Here is a 20,210-nt window from a genome sequence, read left to right as displayed (position 1 = left end):
TCTGTTATGAAGCCCTTTTGTGGGGAAAAACTGAATCTGATTGGCTGGGCCTGGCTCCCCAGCTGCGCCCCTGCCCAGTCAAGTGAAATGTATAGATTATGGCCGAATGAATTTATTTCAATTGACTGATTTCCTTATATTAATTGGAACTTAGGAAGGTGTTTTGAACAATCTATTGAGCATTAGACGTAATGCAAAGAAATTCATCTGGAAGGTTGAAACCTACCTCTACAGTGTTTTGTTTCAGGATCATTGCTAAAAGAACAAATATCTGAAAAAGAAAACCCACCAGAAATTCCCCCGAAAGAAAATAAATAGAGTATGAACTAGAAACGTAAAATAATTTGGTACATTGTAGACATTTTTTCAAAGCGACATTCCTACCTGAAAGATACAATAGATTTCTGACACAAAGAAATTGGGGCATGAACATGATACATGTCACCGTTAACTGTCAGCAGCAACAGTGACATCTAGTGTACAGATTAGAATATGTATTTATTTATTTTGTAAGCCCCTGTAAAGTTGTAAATATGTAACAACCATTGACTTTATGTATGACTTACATATTGGGTAACAACAACCCATATGAATGATCTATGTGTGTGTGTGCGTGTGTTTGTACATTTTATACAATTTCATTGAAAACCCTTTCAGTGATGGCTTAAATCAAACGTGGCGACCACTTCAATAGTGGAGAAGCAAAATATATATTGACTAAGTGACGTTTATATGTCTTTGACAGCCAGGTGGGGATTTCAAAAAGCCTGATTCATGCCTCAAAGACAGGATCAGTGTGAGTGACACAGAGGCCAGGGCTGAGAGAGAACTCTGACACTGTCCAATATCACACATCAAATTGACGTCATTACGTACTATAAGCAAAATCAAAGTCGTTTTTAAATTTCCCATATTAGTAGAAAACAATGTAATTAAGTTATATGACTAATGTCAATGTCACAAATTAGTGTGTTGGATTACAATTTAAACGTTTAAATGTCAATAATGTTCCAGTTTCAATTATACATGCAATTAAGGACAGGAACTCCTTTGGGAATATGATTTTCAATTGTGAGGCAATACGCTGTTACTATAGGATAAATTCATGTAACTTCTAACCAAATATATGCATTCCACATTTGGACCAACATCTTTACTGCTTTACATATTCTGACAAGCGCCCTATCAGTGGGACAATTCGTTTTGCATGGCCCGGTGCACCGGTTGTGTAGAGATTTAATTTAAGGACCAATGGAATGTTACACAAATCCAAACCCTGCTACCCGGGACACCGGTCCATGTAAAACGAATTCGCCCACTCGTAGACGGTAGGTAAAATACTTTAATTGTATTTGTCGATCGTGAGAAGTCCCTCCTCTGAAGTACTACGGTTGGTGCAATTACAAATGGCTTACATTTTTGCCTACTTGATTGGATGAGAAAGCTTTCTGTTTTGGTTGCGTGCCAGCAGTTGTCTGGAAGGGGAGGGATGCTGTATGACTTCCGGTTTAGGCTGAAATTGACACACAATGAGGAGCAGGGAATAACCTCGCGAAACGCCGCTGTAAATAAATAACGTTAGAAGAATCACTGAAGCCACAGAATCATGGAGAATCAGGTAAAGTGACTTTTGTGTCCCCTGAACTTTTAACGAAAAAATACTTGAAGGCTGTGCCCGGGACAGGAATGAATGCCTGGTGCTCGAAAAAATCCTGCTAATCGAACTCATAGTTGGCTCACGAGCTGTGCTAGCTAGCCCCACACTCAATCGCATACATCGGTATTTGACATAGCGAGCTGGCTAACGTTAGCTTAACTCAGCATTGCTAGCTAGCCACACAATCAGACGGGCATACAAATGGATTTATTGCCTAATTTTGTGTTATGGACGTATATATTGAGAAAGTAAGATGTATAACTTACTCCTTTCCCAGTTTATAACCTAATTTACACGAGCTACTACATGCTAGCGTTCTCGGCCCTTCGCTAGCTACGTAAATAGCTGCTACAAGACGCCGGTGGAAAGGATTGCTCTTTCCAGGTCTGGGTGGAGGGGAGGGAAGGAGGAGTGTGTATCTAGCGGCGACGAATTGGAATTGAAAAGCGGGAATTACATCACCAGTTTAAAGGCAAAGATTGTGCACTAATGTATATATTTGAAAATCCTAGAGATACAAATTGTATAACAGCTAGCTGGACACTGGATGGTTGGGGGAAAACTTATTGAGGAACGTCCATGCATGTCCACATTGACTTCCATAGACAGACATTAGTAGGCCATCTTATTTTTCGAAATATCGTATCGGTAACTCTGACCCACTGTTACTCACGCTAGGTAGGAGTTTTCATGCTCATCATGATAATGCAAACTCTATTTCCATATCAAATTGACTCATGGAGTCTACCTGTGGGAAAATGTCACTGTCCGGTGTTACCCCTTTGAAGTATGCTAACAGTGGAATTCCGTGACGACAAGGAAGTACTAATCGTTTTAGCCGGTTTACCGTGATTACTCAGTGGCAAACAATATAAAACGGTACACCATCAACAGTCATGAAACACCTAACATAGGAATTGTATTTTTGTACATTTCAAGGTTTGTTTGTATGGGATGTAGAATTTTTATAAATAATCGTATGTCTGAAATCTAGACCATAACAAATTTGTTTTTTTGCTAAATTGCCCTCTGGCTACATGCCTTATTTCTGGAAATGTGATAAGTAATGCTAATGTGCCCTGTTGTGCATCATGACGTCTAAGTTGTACGATTTGTGCCATATGAAATCACCATTCAATTCACAATAATGCACCAGAGATGGACAGGGTCATACCAGAAAAATGGTGGGATAGTGACATGTTTTATAGTTGGAGTAGACTGGAGTGCGAGCTCTCTAAGGGCTGTGGTGTCTGGTGGGCCTGCCCACCTGTACAGAGCTCAAAGTGCTGCAGGTGTGTCCTGTTGTGGTCTGCTGTCTTCGAGCAGTGGAGAAGCAGGTTCTTTTCAGAGGGAGTGCAGTGACATTTGCCAATTTTTTTTTTCTTCTGTGTGCCTCATCAAAGGAGTCTTTCATATGATTTTTCCCCTAGTGGAGATTAACTTGGTTATGAGGGGTGTTATTTTCATGGCACGTGGGGGTTCATTGTTGTGAGACTCTGCTTGTCTGCCAAGTAGGGCATTTCCCTTCAGAATATCCATTTTAGATCAGGGGGGAGGAGGGTCACTTGCAACAAAAATGGCGGCTCAGTGTATTTTGTTATCTTTCTGTTGTGGCAGGGAAGTGAACCAAAGGAAGTTACTGAACGTCATACTGTTTCCATAAATGTTTCAGATGAATCTAGAATCTTGTCTTTTTCCTCCAGTCAATGCCAACCATGTCAGACCTATTTTGTTTGTGATGATCTCGGTTTATGAATGGTTGGTCATCTCTGAGCTGTTTTTTTTTTATGCCAGCGATCCTGGGGAGCTGGTTGGTTGATGGGGAGGGGCTCAATGGCTGCTGCACTGACCTAGGGTTTGGTAGCGACTGGAGTTTAAGGGCATTACCGCCACAGAATGGCTAGGTGAGATGCCGGGGGGGGCTCAGAGTCCCAGACCAGCTCATCTCAATCCTGTCCCCCTAATCCCTCCACTCATTCACAGCACACAAGGACTGTGGAGAGAAGGTGACAAATCCCCACATTCTTCAGGCCAGGGCATAAAGTGACTTTTCTGTCCCCTCGTCCCTCTCTCTTCCCAATCCCTCTTTAGTAGCTGTCCCGATCGCTGCAGCATGTCATTTGGATGTCCGTTCAACTACTATCATTGTTCTCGGTAACGAATCACAGTCTGTAGTTTCTGATGTGACCATCTCATAAAAAACAACTTTTGTACTATCAAATAATTTTAATTTCCATAAACTCAACTGTTTCCTATCTAATCTACTAACTTGCGATGAGTGATCAATTTCAGATGCTAATAGTTGTTTTTGTATGTCTGACCTTGTGTCTGCAGTGCACAGTCCAGGTGAAGCTGGAGCTTGGACATCGAGCCCAGCTGAGGAAGAAAGTAACCTCGGAGGGCTTCACCCATGACTGGATGGTGTTTGTGCGAGGGCCTGAGACGGGGGACATACAACACTTTGTGGAGAAGGTCGTCTTCAGGCTGCACGAGAGCTTCCCCAAACCCAAGAGAGGTGGGTCAGACAAAACACCCTCGCAACAACCGCACTTGCTCATGCACAAACATACACACACACACACACACACACGTACCTGGCTGAAACTGGTTCTGTGATTACTTTGTTTGTTTTTGTCTGGGGATAGGAGAGGGGATTCACTATGGATGTAACAATTCACTGATGCACTTTGGTCCCCGATTCAAATGTTTAAGATACAAGTGCATTGGCCCATGGACCCCGAACCGATCCAAATGTAGCATGCATAGGTCAGAAAATCGATTAAAACCTTATGAATCACCAGTTCACACTTTTTTTCCTTACATTCTTTCTACCTTCCAAAAATATCTAATATTTTCTGACAACTGATGTGTCCACTCCTTCAGGGTGGAACTGCATGTAACTGTGTTGACGGTCATTGATCTACAGATCATTTTGGATTCCGAACAACCCCATTCAATATCAGTAGCCTAGTCAAACTGTGCGCTGTGCCCAGCTTTGCATGCTGTCCAACGCGAGGTGGGCGGCCTGTTCCTGATCTTGCACATCTGCGCGGCACCTTCAGCGTTCAGATAATAAAATGGCTTGCGTGATATTACGCTTTATTAGTTGAGTGACAACCTATGTAATTTGCTAGGTTATTATTATCATCTATGCGCTGTTGAAAATTACGTTTTACCGGAATAAAAGTAAGCTACCGGAGACGACTGTCATCTGAATATAGCCTAACTGCTGACCCTGGCTTAAAATATAATTTATTTTGATCATCAGTAATAGTTTTGGTAGTTTTGCTTTAAACAATCCGTGTATATGGTAATTTTTAAATATACAGGTAAATTTGATTATTTCATAACGTGGACAATAATCACTTTTGCAAGGCACACTGGATGGCCGATGCCAGAAAAGATCTCACCGTTGAAAACGTCCAAACGGTCAAACCCATTTTATTTTGAGATGGAGGCTGAAATCCAAAGTTGTGTTAGCTATATATTCATTGGCTATGTCATTGCTAATTTGTAAATGATATACAGTACATTGGTACATTACTAGGTCACACTTCCTCTGCAAAAAATACTAGTTAATTAGCGGGTGATGGTGATTTCAGAACCAAAGTAGGGGGAGGGGCAAAAAACAGGCTACATTGTCCCCCCAATCTGGTAGTGGGTGGTAGATGCCTTATGGCTCAGCTCAGGTGCCTGCATAGTACATATACCATAGACATTAACACACACACAGAAATAAACTCGTACAGATCAAACTCAGAGGCCCAGCTCATGAGCTCCATCAGCAGCAGATTTTGATTTAGAATGGAAAATTAATGTGTTTATGCAACAATTGTTAGTGCATCTATTTGTTCTCTAATCAAACCAAATTGCACCGATTAGTTTGAAACTAAAATGTATCGGAGGCCATGTATCAAATCGTCTTGAAAGGGAAAGATACACATCCCTAGAATTCACCTTGACAACAGTTTAAATCAATATTGTAAAATGTATTATACGGTAGCGTGAAGTGCAAACACACAGAGGGCCTTCAGAGCGTTGCCTACTACATCAAGCATGCATGTTGCTCAGTCAGATTTGGTCCATTTGTGCTGAACTTCAATGAACATGATGTGTTCTACAGACCAGGCACATCTCTTCTCATTAAGTCACTGCAAAGCTTTGGGTCGTTGTCCACGGTCATTATGGTTATTGCACATTATTGCTCCCATAAGCTTTTAGCTTCAGGTTGTAATGACTGACTCTCAATGGGAGGCTGGCACTAGTTCGCATTAGCCTTCTAGCAATGGCCATTGATGTTATCCTCCTGAATGTATGTTGATGTGCTGTCGTTGTTTCTGCAGTATGCAAGGAGCCACCATACAAAGTGGAGGAGTCGGGCTATGCTGGGTTCCTCATGCCCATCGAGGTCTACTTCAAGAACAAGGTGAGAACTCTGTCAGAGCCTCTGTAATGGTACTATGTTAACAGTGTCAATCTATCCCCCAGGATATGGGCCACTGTTGCATGTGATTCCTAATGGATTAGAGTTCCTCTGGTGCTCAAATCACATCGGATATAGTTCTCCTACAATGGCTTGTTTATATTATCCGGCACCATCTGTATAAGATGGGTGTTTTCCTGTGGGTCGTTGGTCAATATTCATGTCATTTGGTTTGGTATTTAATGTGTCTGTTTTAATTTCCTCAATGGTTCATGTGCTGTTTCTAGTCTGTCATGTGACAGTATTTGTGTGTGTGTAGACACCAGGTTTAGGTGTCAGTGATACTGGGGCTGTGTGTGGTGACACTGGTCATGCTAGTAGTGGGCATTTGGCTGCTGGTCTGGCTGGTGTCTTGTCAGCAGTCTGTCTGGCTGAAAGTCCTCTTCATGTCACTGTAGCGCCTGTTTTAAACAGGCCTTCAGTTTATCTGCTGTGAATGTTTTTACTGTGTCCTGTATCTGTAACCCATTGACTCCTGGCATGCTCTGAAAGTGGCGGGTGATCAGAAAGAATCCATTTGTTTACCAAAATGTTCTACTGTTTGCTGAAGTTCTCTCCCATTGTGGAATGTTAGTTCTTATCAGTGTGTGCACTCCAGGTATGCCTCTTATTGACTTGGTTGGGGAATCGCTTATTCTTACTGTTAGCTGATAATATTCTGATAAGGGCTTGGTGGGGCTGATTAGATATGTTCATTATTATTTACAGGAGGAGCCCAAGAAGGTGTGCTTCAACTATGACCTCTTCCTGAACCTGGAGGGGAACCCCCCTGTCAATCACTTGCGCTGTGAGAAGCTCACCTTTAACAACCCCACCCGGGAGTTCAGACGCAAGCTTGTCAAGGCTGGAGGGGTGAGCTGGGGATGGGGTACAGGGTGGATGTGGGATGGGTTAGAATAAGTGGGAAGTGGAATGGCAAGAGGGAATGTTGTTGACGTGTCTCAGGGTTGAATTTACATTTAATTAGAATTGGTCACACCCCGCAGAAAGCAGAATTGAAGGAATTAGAATTTAATTCAAACCAATTGAACTCAAACATGAAATTCTCATTCATTTGACAAATATTTTATCAAAAGGAAATGACACTTATTAATGCAAAGAATACACACATACCATTTCACATATTAGTTTGATTATAACGCAAAAATTTGTCATGAGATGTTACATGGTTCCCTTCTATACTGCAGTGTTTGATCTAATGCATCCTGGGAAATGTATTCTGATATTGAAAAACATTAAGGGAATTATGAATGATTTATAGACAACCCACAACATGATCTTGAAATATTTTCAGACCACTTTAATTATTTGAAATCGTTTTAGGACAATGAGTTTTTAAAATGAAATGTTATGCTTCAAGCATACTACATGGTACTGATAACCAAACATTATGTCAAAATTAACATTTATATGGTGATGTGCAGAATAAACAAGCCATTGGAATTTCCTTGAATTAAATTATACTTCCTTTGAATTCAAATTAAATTCAGCTTTCTGTGGGGTTTGGCCAGTTGAATTGAATTGGAATTAAAGAGCAAATTGCAACTCAATTCAGAATTGATCCCAACCCTGGTGTGTGTGTTCTCATTATTTTCCCTATTTGTTTGTCTCTCAGGTCATGGTGGTGCCAGAAGGGGCAGAGGCGGTGTCGAGGCCCAGTCCAGACTACCCCATGCTCCCCACCATCCCACTGTCTGCCTTCTCAGACCCCAAGAAGACAAAGACCTCCCATGGTTCAAAGGTGAGCAGTACTTCCTAGACTAGTACACTGATAAGAAAGAAGGCGTAGGAATGTGTATAGGATTGCTCAACCGGTCAATACAGCAGAGGGTAGGGAGAATAGGAGAGTAGAATACAGTTGAGATAAGGGACGACAAACCCGTGTGTCTTTTTGTTTCCCAAGCCTTTAATAATATCATGGGATCCTTTCATTAATTCAGCTGGACTTTGCTGCCTACTCTAGGTCACAGTTGATCCCAAATAAACCTGCATGATTACAAACATCCTTTCCTGGTTTAGCATTTACCACCCTGTTGAATTATCATAGTACAACATGGACGATGTTCTGCGTATGGATATGTGCATGCATGTTGTGCCGAGTATGTGATCGGAGTTGAGCGGTTGGAAATCCACGTCCTCTCCAACCGCTCTGCTAAAAAAACGCTCCGCGCTCACGAAAACATGAGCCTGCAACGAAAACATGCGGTCTCTCTTTCACTGCAGCCGAGGTGAGTAAGACATTTAAACGTGTTAACCCTCGCAAGGCTGTAGGCCCAGATGGCATCCCCGCGACCTCAGAGCATGCGCAGACCAGCTGGCCGGTGTGTTAACGGACATATTCAACCAATCCCTATACCAGTCTGCTGATCCCACATGCTTCAAGAGGGCCACCATTGTTCCTGTTCCCAAGAAAGCTAAGGGAACTGAGCTAAACGACTACCGCCCAGTAGCACTCACTTCCGTCATCATGAAGTGCTTTGAGAGACTAGTCAAGGACCATATCACCTCCACCCTACCTGACACCCTAGACCCACTCCAAGTTGCTTACCGCCCAAATAGGTCCACAGACGATGCAATCTCAACCACACTGCACACTGCCCTAACCCATCTGGACAAGAGGAATACCTATGTGAGAATGCTGTTCATCGACTACAGCTCGGCATTTAACACCATCGTGCCCTCCAAGCTTGTCATCAAGCTCGAGACCCTGGGTCTCAACCCTGTCCTGTGCAACTGGGTACTGGAATTCCTGACGGGCCGCCCCCAGGTGGTGAGGGTAGGTAACAACATCTCCTCCCCGCTGATCCTCAACACTGGGGCCCCACAAGGGTGCGTTCTGAGCCCTCTCCTGTACTCCCTGTTCACCCACGACTGCGTGGCCACGCACGCCTCCAACTCAATCATCAAGTTTGCGGACGACACAACAGTGGTAGGCTTGATTACCAACAACGACGAGACGGCCTACAGGGAGGAGGTGATGGCCCTCGGAGTGTGGTGTCAGGAAAATAACCTCACACTCAACGTCAACAAAACTAAGGAGATGATTGTGGACTTCAGGAAACAGCAGAGGGAACACCCCCCTATCCACATCGATGGAACAGTAGTGGAGAGGGTAGCAAGTTTTAAGTTCCTCGGCATACACATCACAGACAAACTGAATTGGTCCACTCACACAGACAGCATCGCGAAGAAGGCGCAGCAGCGCCTCTTCAACCTCAGGAGGCTGAAGAAATTCGGCTTGTCACCAAAAGCACTCACAAACTTCTACAGATGCACAATCGAGAGCATCCTGGCGGGCTGTATCACCGCCTGGTACGGCAACTGCTCCGCCCTCAACCGTAAGGCTCTCCAGAGGGTAGTGAGGTCTGCACAACGCATCACCGGGGGCAAACTACCTGCCCTCCAGGACACTTACACCACCCAATGTTACAGGAAGGCCATAAAGATCATCAAGGACATCAACCACCCGAGCCACTGCCTGTTCACCCTGCTATCATCCAGAAGGCGAGGCCAGTACAGGTGCATCAAAGCTGGGACCGAGAGACTGAAAAACAGCTTCTATCTCAAGGCCATCAGACTGTTAAACAGCCACCACTAACACTGAGTGGCTGCTGCCAACACACGGACACTGACTCAACTCCAGCCACTTTAATAATGGGAATTGATGGGAAATGATGTAAATATATCACTAGCCACTTTAAACAATGCTACCTTATATAATGTTACTTACCCTACATTATTCATCTCATATGCATACGTATATACTGTACTCTATATCATCGACTGCATCTTTATGTAATACATGTATCACTAGCCACTTTAACTATGCCACTTTGTTTACATACTCATCTTATGTATATACTGTACTCGATACCATCTACTGTATCTTGCCTATGCTGCTCTGTACCATCACTCATTCATATATCCTTATGTACATATTCTTTATCCCCTTACACTGTGTATAAGACAGTAGTTTAGGAATTGTTCGTTAGATTACTTGTTGGTTATTACTGCATTGTCGGAACTAGAAGCACAAGCATTTCGCTATACTCGCATTAACATCTGCTAACCGTGTGTATGTGACAAATAAAATTTGATTTGATTTGAAAAACTGCTGCTCCAAATTCACTCCATTCATTAAAATCACAATTTAACCACCACCAATCTATTTTTGTGACTACCTGAACCTACCATTTGGTTTTGAAGTATTGAAACCAAGCCATATGATTAGAAACAGTATTTTAATTAACATGAAATGGTGAATGTAAGAAGCGATCATCATTTCAAATAGGCTACATGTCATATTAAACATCTTATAAACACTCTAAATAGGTCAGGAGCCTGACAGAGTCTGAGAAGGAATGGAGATGTATTATTTAGGCTGTATTATTTCAATTCTCTCAAGGCTATAGCCTATAAAGAAATACATTGTTAAGCATTTGCGACACACTAGGCAGGTAAGGAGTCAAGTACATTAAGCACTCAGCATTTAAACAACATTTAGTTGTATTAAATCATAGTCTATAAATTGTGCATATAGGCTGTGACTTAGAATTAAATAGAAATTAAATGAAAAATGCCTTATTAGGCTCAGTCTACAGGGCCTCTTTTAATTCATTTTTAGAAACATGAGTTTGGCCAGAGTCTGTGGTTTCAGGCTCATGTGATGGTGCTTGGAGAGCAGGCCAGTAGCGGAGAACATCCACTCCTCACTTGCAAATCCACTGGGGATGCTAAACACCCTTTTGGCCATCCTTGGCAGGGATGCAGAGTTGTTATTTTCTATAGGAAGGCCTAAAGGTTTTTAGGCTAAATAACCCAATCAAAACACAAAGCTAATTGACAGTTGCCAGGCCAATTGCACCAAAATCAATTATGGCCAATTGTCTAGATACTAGAACAGCAATAAAGGAAACTTTTAAGAGATTACATTTTTTGTTTATAAATACTTTGCTACAATTACACACTTAATTAGCTACCCACCTTGATCCTTTCTTTTAGCATGTGCACATAGTAAGTACACCATCGTGCTTTCGGGTTATGTGTATTTTCAGAAGTCCATGATTCTTTAGTTGCGGACATCACCGCACTCTTTTTCTTTTGGCCACCTTGATTTTGCACCTCTTTGTTTGATCTGTTTCTTTATGAAAATATTTTAGGGAACTCTGTGACCGTAGCTAAAGCAAGGGTCTATAGCATCACACAAGTAGACTACAAATGCATGCTGGGCCGGGAAGGCCCTAAGCTCGTGAAGTGAGCTCTATTGGAGTGAAATTGCAGCGGGCAGGAAGGTTGATGCGCCAGCAATTTGGGAATATTGCTCCGCGCTCCAGTCAAATTGGCTCCTCGCACTGCTCTGCTCACATAGTGGGGCAAAAAAGTATTTAGTCAGCCACCAATTGTGCAAGTTCTCCCACTTAAAAAGATGAGAGAGGCCTGCCATTTTCATCATAGGTACACTTCAACTATGACAGACAAAATGAGAAAAAAAATCCAGAAAATCACATTGTAGGATTTTTAATGAATTTATTTGCAAATTATGGTGGAAAATAAGTATTTGGTCACCTACAAACAAGCAAGATTTCTGGCTCTCACAGACCTGTAACTTCTTCTTTAAGAGGCTCATCTGTCCTCCACTCGTTACCTGTATTCATGGCACCTGTTTGAACTTGTTATCAGTATAAAAGACACCTGTCCACAACCTCAAACAGTCACACTCCAAACTCCACTATGGCCAAGACCAAAGAGCTGTCAAAGGACACCAGAAACAAAATTGCAGACCTGCACCAGGCTGGGAAGACTGAATCTGCAATAGGTAAGTAGCTTGGTTTGAGAGCAATTATTAGGAAATGGAAGACATACAAGACCAACTGATAATCTCCCTCGATCAGGGGCTCCACGCAAGATCTCACCCCGTGGGGTCAAAATGATCACAAGAACAGTGAGCAAAAATCCCAGAACCACACGGGGGGACCTAGTGAATGACCTGCAGAGAGCTGGGACCAAAGTAACAAAGCCTACCATCAGTAACACACTACGCCGCCAGGGACTCAAATCCTGCAGTGCCAGACGTGTCCCCCTGCTTAAGCCAGTACATGTCCAGGCCCGTCTGAAGTTTGCTAGAGAGCATTTGGATGATCCAGAAGAAGATTGTGAGAATGTCATATGGTCAGATTAAACCAAAATATAACTTTTTGGTAAAAACTCAACTTGTCATGTTTGGAGGACAAAGAATGCTGAGTTGCATCCAAAGAACACCATACCTACTGTGAAGCATGGGGGTGGAAACATCATGCTTTGGGGCTGTTTTTCTGCAAAGGGACCAGGATGACTGATCCGTGTAAAGGAAAGAATGAATGGGGCCATGTATCGTGAGATCAGCAATGGCATTGAAGATGAAACGTGGCTGGGTCTTTCAGCCTGACAATGATCCCAAACACACCGCTCGGGCGAAGGAGTGGCTTCGTAAGAAGCATTTCAAGGTCCTGGAGTGGCCTAGCCAGTCTCCAGATCTCAACCCCATAGAAAATCTTTGGAGGGAGTTGAAAGTCCGTGTTGCCCAGCAACAGCCCCAAAACATCACTGCTCTAGAGGAGATCTGCATGGAGGAATGGGCCAAAATACCAGCAGCAGTGTGTGAACCTTGTGAAGACTTACAGAAAACGTTTGACCTCTGTCATTGCCAACAAAGGGTATATAACAAAGTATTGAGAAACTTTTGTTATTGACCAGATACTTATTTTCCACCATAATTTGCAAATAAATTCATTAAAAATCCTACAATGTGATTTTCTGGATTTTGTTTTCTCATTTTGTCTTTCATAGTTGAAGTGTACCTATGATGAAAATTACAGGCCTCTCATCTTTTTAAGTGGGAGAACTTGCACAATTGGTGGCTGACTAAATACTTTTTTGCCCCACTGTACAATGTTAGACCTTCAGTGGGCCTTTGGCTAAGTGCATTGACAGAGTGATTATCAGCTCAGTTATGATGCTTCCACTCAGATCTTTCTTGGCTGACAATCAAAAAATATGTGGCGGAGCACCTGCATGAATGGCCCATACTTACCTTTATGATATATATTTACAGCCCAGCACCTAATTGAATAGGGATGTGAGTTTGATATCATGTGTACTTGTCCTGTCTTTAGGAGCCCAGTAAAGAGGGCAGTGGTGGCAGCAATAAAGGGCCCAAGCCCCACAAGCTGACCAAGGAGCACCGCGAACGCCCCCCGTAAAGACTCTGAGAGCAAGGCGGGGTCCAAGGGTGACAGCGACCGTGACGGGGGAGGAGGGGGCAGCAGCAAGAGCGCCCGCGAGCCCTCCTCTTCCTCGTCCAAGAAGCCAGCAGAGATCAAAGTCAAAGATGAGGGCAAGGTCCTTCCCAAGGCCGCCTTCAAAGAGCCCAAACTCACCCTGAAGGAGGCCAAGATGGAGGGCATGTCCCCCAAAGGAGGGGGGGGAGGGGGTGGTGGGGGAGGAGGAGGGGTCCCGCTGGAGTCCAAAGGCCCCGGGAAGCGTCCCTCCACTGTGGAGTCTCCCAAACCCAGTGCCAAGAAGCAGAAGAAGAGCAGCTCAGAGGGATCTAAAGGGGCAGCTGCAGGGCCCTTCACCGGAGCCTCTCCCCGGGTCTCCTCATCGTCTGCAGCCGCCCCTGGCTACCCAGAGAAGAAACCCCCCCAAGGAGAAGGGTCGTTGGCCCAAGGGCAGCAAGGCCGATACTCAGGAGGTCAAGGAGCCCAAGAAGCTGCCTGAGTCTGATGACTCCAACTCTGAGGATGAAGCATCATCCAAATCAGAGCAGTCAGCCCCCTCCAGTCCCTCTAACTCAAGCTCCAGCTCTGATTCCAGCTCAGAATCTGACTTTGAGCCTGGACAGAAACAAGGCCAAGGTAAGCCTATCATTCTCTAGACAGATAACATGGGATTTACACATCCACTGGAGAAGACATTCTGACACATTGGTTGTCTTTTATTAGGCAGCATGGTTTGTGCTTTAATGTAGGAATGGTACTGTTGCTAATTGTTATAATATTTTTTAAATATCCCTCTTTTAGGCTGACCTATTCAGATGTTTAAATGATGGTTGTGTTGTGTCAAATATGTGCATTTAGAAAATGTTCTCTGTTAACGGTGTGTACTTACTCTAGGCCCACTGCGTTCTATGGTGGAGGACCTACAGTCGGAGGAGTCAGATGACGACAGCAGCTCTGAGGAAGGGACGCCTGTCAAGACCAACCCGCCCAACCGTGACTCACGGTAAGTCTCTCAATTTCTCACTCTTTACGTTACTGTGTCATAGACCTCTGATGCTTCTGTAGTTAGGTAATTTTCACCAGTTCGTCTACTCCTTAGGAAATTAGCATTGCTTGGCTGTTAATGTTTGTAGCGTTATGAAACAGTGTGCCCTTATGTCTCTAGCAAATAAGCACGTGTTAGCTGTTCTTTATAGGTGTTACTTTAAAGATTTGAATTATTTGAGCTGCAAACAACAATTGGAATTCTTAATCCTTTTGCAAAACGTGTGCCCACCCACCACCTATATACACAGGCTCCCTGTGCTAAATAGGGCACAATGAGAGCTTTCTGCCTCTGTTCCCTGTCAGACTGAGCCTGGACAGTGAGAGTGACAGCAGTGACGGCTCGCACCGCCCCAGTCGAGACCCGGTGCCAGCTCCACAGAAACACAGCTCCTCCAATAACAAGGTAAAGCACGGCTCCCCCGGTAACGAGGTAAAGCACGGCTCCCCGTTAACGAGGTAAAGCACGGCTCCCCCGTTAACGGGGTAAAGCACGGCTCCCCCGTTAACGGGGTAAAGCACGGCTCCCCCGTTAACGGGGTAAAGCACGGCTCCCCCGGTAACGGGGTAAAGCACGGCTCCCCCGGTAACGAGGTAAAGCACGGCCCCCCCGGTAACGAGGTAAAGCACGGCCCCCCCGGTAACGAGGTAAAGCACGGCCCCCCCGGTAAAACGAGGTAAAGCACGGCTCCTCTAATCTCTCCCAGGACTGGACTATTTTCTCCGTCTCCATTGTCGCTCCAGATTTCTAATTCTATTGTTTCTCCTTTGACAAAATCGCCATCATTAAAGGTGCTAATGAGGCCTCCCGGGTGACGCAGTGGTTAAGGGCGCTGTACTGCAACGCCAGCTGTTCCATCAGAGACTCTGGGTTCGCCCCCAGGCTCTGTCGTAACCGGCCGCGCCTGGGAGGTCCGTGGGGCGACGCACAATTGGCCTAGCGTCGTCTGGGTTAGGGAGGGCTTGGTCGGTAGGGATGTCCTTGTCTCATCGCGCACCAGCGACTCCTGTGGCGGGCCGGGCGCAGTGCGCGTTAACCAAGGTTGCCAGGTGCACGGTGTTTCCTCCGACACATTTGTGCGGCTGGCTTCCGGGTTGGATGCGCGCTGTGTTAAGAAGCAGTGTTGCTATGTTGGGTTGTGTATCGGAGGACGCATGACTTTCAACCTTCGTCTCTCCCGAGCCCGTACGGGAGTTGTAGCGATGAGACAAGATGGTAGCTACTAAAGAAATTGGGGAGAAAAATGGTTAAAATTCAAAACAACAACAAAAAAAGGTGCTAACATTACAAATTGGATTTGAGAGAATTTTTGCATTGTAGTTTCAGAATATATAATATAATATATCTGCCACTAGTAGTGGATGCCGCTCCGGCGGGAGAAATCAATAAGCAAATTTCACAGCCAATCACAACACTGGCGGGTAAGTAATAATGTGAAACACTTTCATTCCACTATTAGCGCCAGCTATAATATGGACATTGTCAGAAGTTACAATGTAGAAATTCAGTTATAAGTTCTGTGTAGCACCTTTAAATATTTAATTTCTCCTTCAAACTGGTATTTAAAAAAATATATAAACTCAGCAAAAAAAAAGAAATGTCCTGTCAACTGCGTTTATTTTCATCAAACTTAACATGTAAATATTTGTATGAACATAACAAGATTCAACAACTGAGTCATAAACTGAACAAGTTCCACAGACATGTGACTAACAGAAATGGAATAATGTGTTCCTAAACATATGGGGTCAAAATCAAAAGTAACAGTCAGTATCTGGTTTGGCCACCAGCTGCATAAAGTACTGCAGTGCATCTCCTCCTCATGGACTGCACCAGATTTGCCAGTTCTTGCTGTGAGATGTTACCCCACTCTTCCACCAAGGCACCTGAAAGTTCCTGGACATTTCTGGGGGGAATGGCCCTAGTCCTCACCCTCCGATCCAACAGGTACCAGACATGCTCAATGAGATTGAGATCCGGGCCCTTCGCTGGCCATGGTAGAACACTGACATTCCTGTCTTGCAGGAAATTACGCACAGAACGAGCAGTATGGCTGGTGGCATTGTCATTCTGGAAGGTCATGTCAGGATGAGTCTGCAGGTAAGGTACCAGATGAGGGAGGAGGATGTCTTCTCTGTAAAGCATAGCGTTGAAATAGCCTGCAATGACGACAAGCTCAGTCTGATGATGCTGTGACACACCGCCCCAGACCATGACGGACCCTCTACCTCCAAATCCATCCCCCTCCAGGCCGCGGTGTAACGCTCATTCCTTCGACAGAAAAAGGTGAATCCAATCATCACCCCTGGTGAGACAAAACCGCGACTCGTCAGTGAAGAGCACTTTTTCCAGTCCTGTCTGTTCCAGCAACGATGGGTTTGTGCCCATAGGCGATGTTGCTGCCGGTGATGTCTGCTGAGGACCTGCCTTACAACAGGCCGACAAGCCCTCAGTCCAGCCTCTCTCAGCCTATTGCGGACAGTCTGAGCACTGATGGAGGGATTGTGCGTTCCTGGTATAACTCGGGCAGTTGTTGTTGCTATCCTGTCCCGCAGGTGTGATGTTCGGATGTACCGATACTGTGCAGGTGTTGTTACATGTGATCTGCCACTGCGAGGACGATCAGCTGTCCGTCCTCTCTCCCTGTAGCTCTGACTTAGGCATCTCACAGTACGGACTTTGCAATTTATTGCCCTGGCCACATCTGCAGTCCTCATGCCCCCTTGCAGCATGCCTAAGGCACGTTCACACAGATGAGCAGGGACCCTGGGCATCTTTCTTTTGGTGTTTTTCAGAGTCTGTAGAAAGGCCTATTTAGTGTCCTACGTTTTCGTAACTGTGACCTTAATTGCCTACCGTCTGTAAGCTGTTAGTGTCTTAACGACGTTCCACAGGTGCATGTTCATTAATTGTGTATGGTTCATTGAACAAGCAAAGAAAACAGTGTTTAAACCCTTTACAATGAAGATCTGTGAAGTTATTTGGATTTTTACAAATTGTCTTTGAAAGACAGGGTCCTGAAAAGGGGATGTTTCTTTTTTTGCTGAGCTAATATACATTTACTCATTTATTTAACCTTTATTTAACTAAGCAAGTCAGTTAAGAAAAAAATCTTATTCATAATGACGGCCTCCTGCGGGGACGGGGGCTGGGATTAAAAATTTAAATAAATTAAATACAAATCTTGAACAGAACACACGAGAGACAACACTACATAAAGAGACCTAAGAGAACAGCATGGCAGTAACATGTCAACACAGAATGGTAGCAATATAACATGATGGCAGCAGCACGACATGGTAGCAGCACAAAACAGGGCACACAACAGCACAAAGGTCAAGGAGGTAGAGACAACAATACATCACACAAAGCAGCCACAACTGTCAGTAAGAGTGTCCATGATTGAGTCTTTGAATGAAGAGATTGAGAGAACCTCTGCACGTGTACTTTGTTGACGTTTGGGTTATTACCAATAGTTATCATTGATGGCTAAGCAGTGTGTTGTATTCCTAGCACCACAAAAGGAGACTGGCGGTGTGTCAATTTTTGCTCTCCTAAAGCACCATCCTTCCCATTCTGATCTCTGTTTATCTGCTTTCCACTCTTTCTTCCATTTCTCTGTCTCTGTGTTCCGTCTCCCTCTGAGCAGGTCTTGGGCAGGAAGAGCCCAGACATCTGCAGCCGCCCAGAGAAGGTTCTGAAGAAAGGATACGAGAAGGTAGGAAGGGTAAATAATCACAGTTTTACATGACCTTTGTTTCTTATTTTTGTGTTCAAACATCTGTTTTAAGTGGTTATATTACCAGTGTAGTGTTCAAATTCTACAATACTGCTCTATCACCACTATTATAGATATATCACTACCAACTCACCACCCCACACATTCCTGGTGTAAAACTGCAGTAGAAAACACTGGTTAATCAGTAATCATATACCTAATAGTAGACTAAAGGAGTGCTCCACTAACCACAAACTCCCTTCTCTTCCTGTTCTCCAGGCCTACACAGAGGAGCTGGTGGATCTCCACCGCAGACTGATGGCTCTGAGGGAGCGCAACGTCCTACAGCAGGTATGGAGCAATGACTAGCCGTGTGTGTAGTCAGGTGTATTCATGTTACAAAACATACTTTTCCATCACACTATCAGGCCACGCTATTGTGTTATCATCAATGTGAATTTGTAGTCATCTAAGTCCTCTCCTCTCCTTAGATAGTGAATCTTATCGAGGAGACGGGGCACTTCAACGTGACCAACACCACCTTTGACTTTGACCTGTTCTCTCTGGACGAGACGACCGTCCGCAAACTACAGAGCTACCTGGAGGACACAGCAACGTGACAGCAAGCCCGTAGCGCAGTCCCTGGACCCCCGCTGGGGGGGAGTAGTAACAGAAGCTACAGCCACACACCAGACAGAGCTAAACCACAGAACAACAACAGAACACACACTTTCACTTGTCGCTGGAGAAGAACAGAGGAACGGGGTGAGGGGAGGAGAGAGGTCAGAGTAAGAGAGAGCAGCTATGCTGCAGTCCCTCTAACCTGGACTGGACTAGAGGACAGGACTAGGAGCTGGCCTGTCTGGACTGGATCTGGCAGGAGACGTATTATATATGTTTCTTGTGGAGAACAGCACAGCAGCCTGTGTGCAGAACTGTGGAATGCGACCACTCTACTCTCCCTCCCCCTCCTGCCCTCCCCCCTCACTTCTAGCCTTTGCAAACCCAATACGTCCCCCCTCTATCTCCTCCCTCCCCACTCACACTCCCTTAGTCGACACACCACTCCTCCCCTCCCCCTCCTCTCAGCTGGAGTTCATTTCTCTGTAGGAATTTTCCGGTCTAGGTGAGTGTGTGTGTGTCTGGATGTGTGTGTCTGGATGTGTGTGTCTGGGTGTGTGTGTCTGGGTGGGTGTGTCTGGGTGGGTGTGTGTGTTTGGGTGGGTGTGTGTGTCTGAGTGGGTGTGTGTGTCTGAGTGGGTGTGTGTGTCTGAGTGGGTGTGTGTGTCTGAGTGGGTGTGTGTGTCTGAGTGGGTGTGTGTGTCTGAGTGGGTGTGTGTGTCTGGGTGGGGGTGTGTGTGTCTGAGTGGGTGTGTGTGTCTGGGTGGGTGTGTGTGTGTCTGGGTGGGTGTGTGTGTGTCTGGGTGGGTGTGTGTGTGTCTGGGTGGGTGTGTGTGTGTCTGGGTGGGGGTGTGTGTGTCTGGGTGGGGGTGTGTGTGTCTGGGTGGGGGTGTGTGTGTCTGGGTGGGGGTGTGTGTGTCTGGGTGGGGTGTGTGTGTCTGGGTGGGGGTGTGTGTGTCTGGGTGGGGGTGTGTGTGTGTGTGTCTGGGGGTGTGTGTGTGTGTCTGGGGGGTGTGTGTGTGTGTGTCTGGGGGTGTGTGTGTGTGTGTGTCTGGGGGTGTGTGTGTGTGTGTCTGGGGGTGTGTGTGTGTGTGTCTGGGGGTGTGTGTGTGTGTGTGTCTGGGGGGTGTGTGTCTGGGTGTGTGTGTGTCTGGGGTGTGTGTGTCTGGGTGTGTGTGTGTCTGGGTGTGTGTGTGTGTGTCTGGGTGGGTGTGTGTGTCTGGGTGGGTGTGTCTGGGTGTGTGTGTGTGTGCGCGCGTGTCTGGGTGTGTGTGTGTGTGTCTGGGTGGGTGAGTGAGTTTGTGTGTCTGGGTGTGTCTGGGTGGATGAGTGTGTGTGTGTGTCTGGGTGAGTGTGTGTCTGGGTGAGTGTGTGTCTGGGTGAGTGCGTGTGTGGGTGAGTGCGTGTGTGTCTGGGTGAGTGTGTGTGTC

At 45.2% G+C, this 20,210-nt stretch overlaps 1 pseudogene; it reads left to right on the top strand.

The window, feature by feature from the left end:
* Nucleotides 1–1,490: 1,490 nt before the first annotated feature.
* LOC124037063 lies at nucleotides 1,491–19,394 on the top strand (annotated as a pseudogene).
* The last annotated feature ends 816 nt before the right edge of the window (nucleotides 19,395–20,210 follow it).

This window comes from Oncorhynchus gorbuscha, linkage group LG06, assembly GCF_021184085.1.
Source record: "Oncorhynchus gorbuscha isolate QuinsamMale2020 ecotype Even-year linkage group LG06, OgorEven_v1.0, whole genome shotgun sequence".
Classification (NCBI taxonomy): domain Eukaryota; kingdom Metazoa; phylum Chordata; class Actinopteri; order Salmoniformes; family Salmonidae; genus Oncorhynchus; species Oncorhynchus gorbuscha.
The sequence above is the reverse complement of the archived record's forward strand: the minus strand, read 5'-3'. Positions and strand labels throughout refer to the sequence as shown.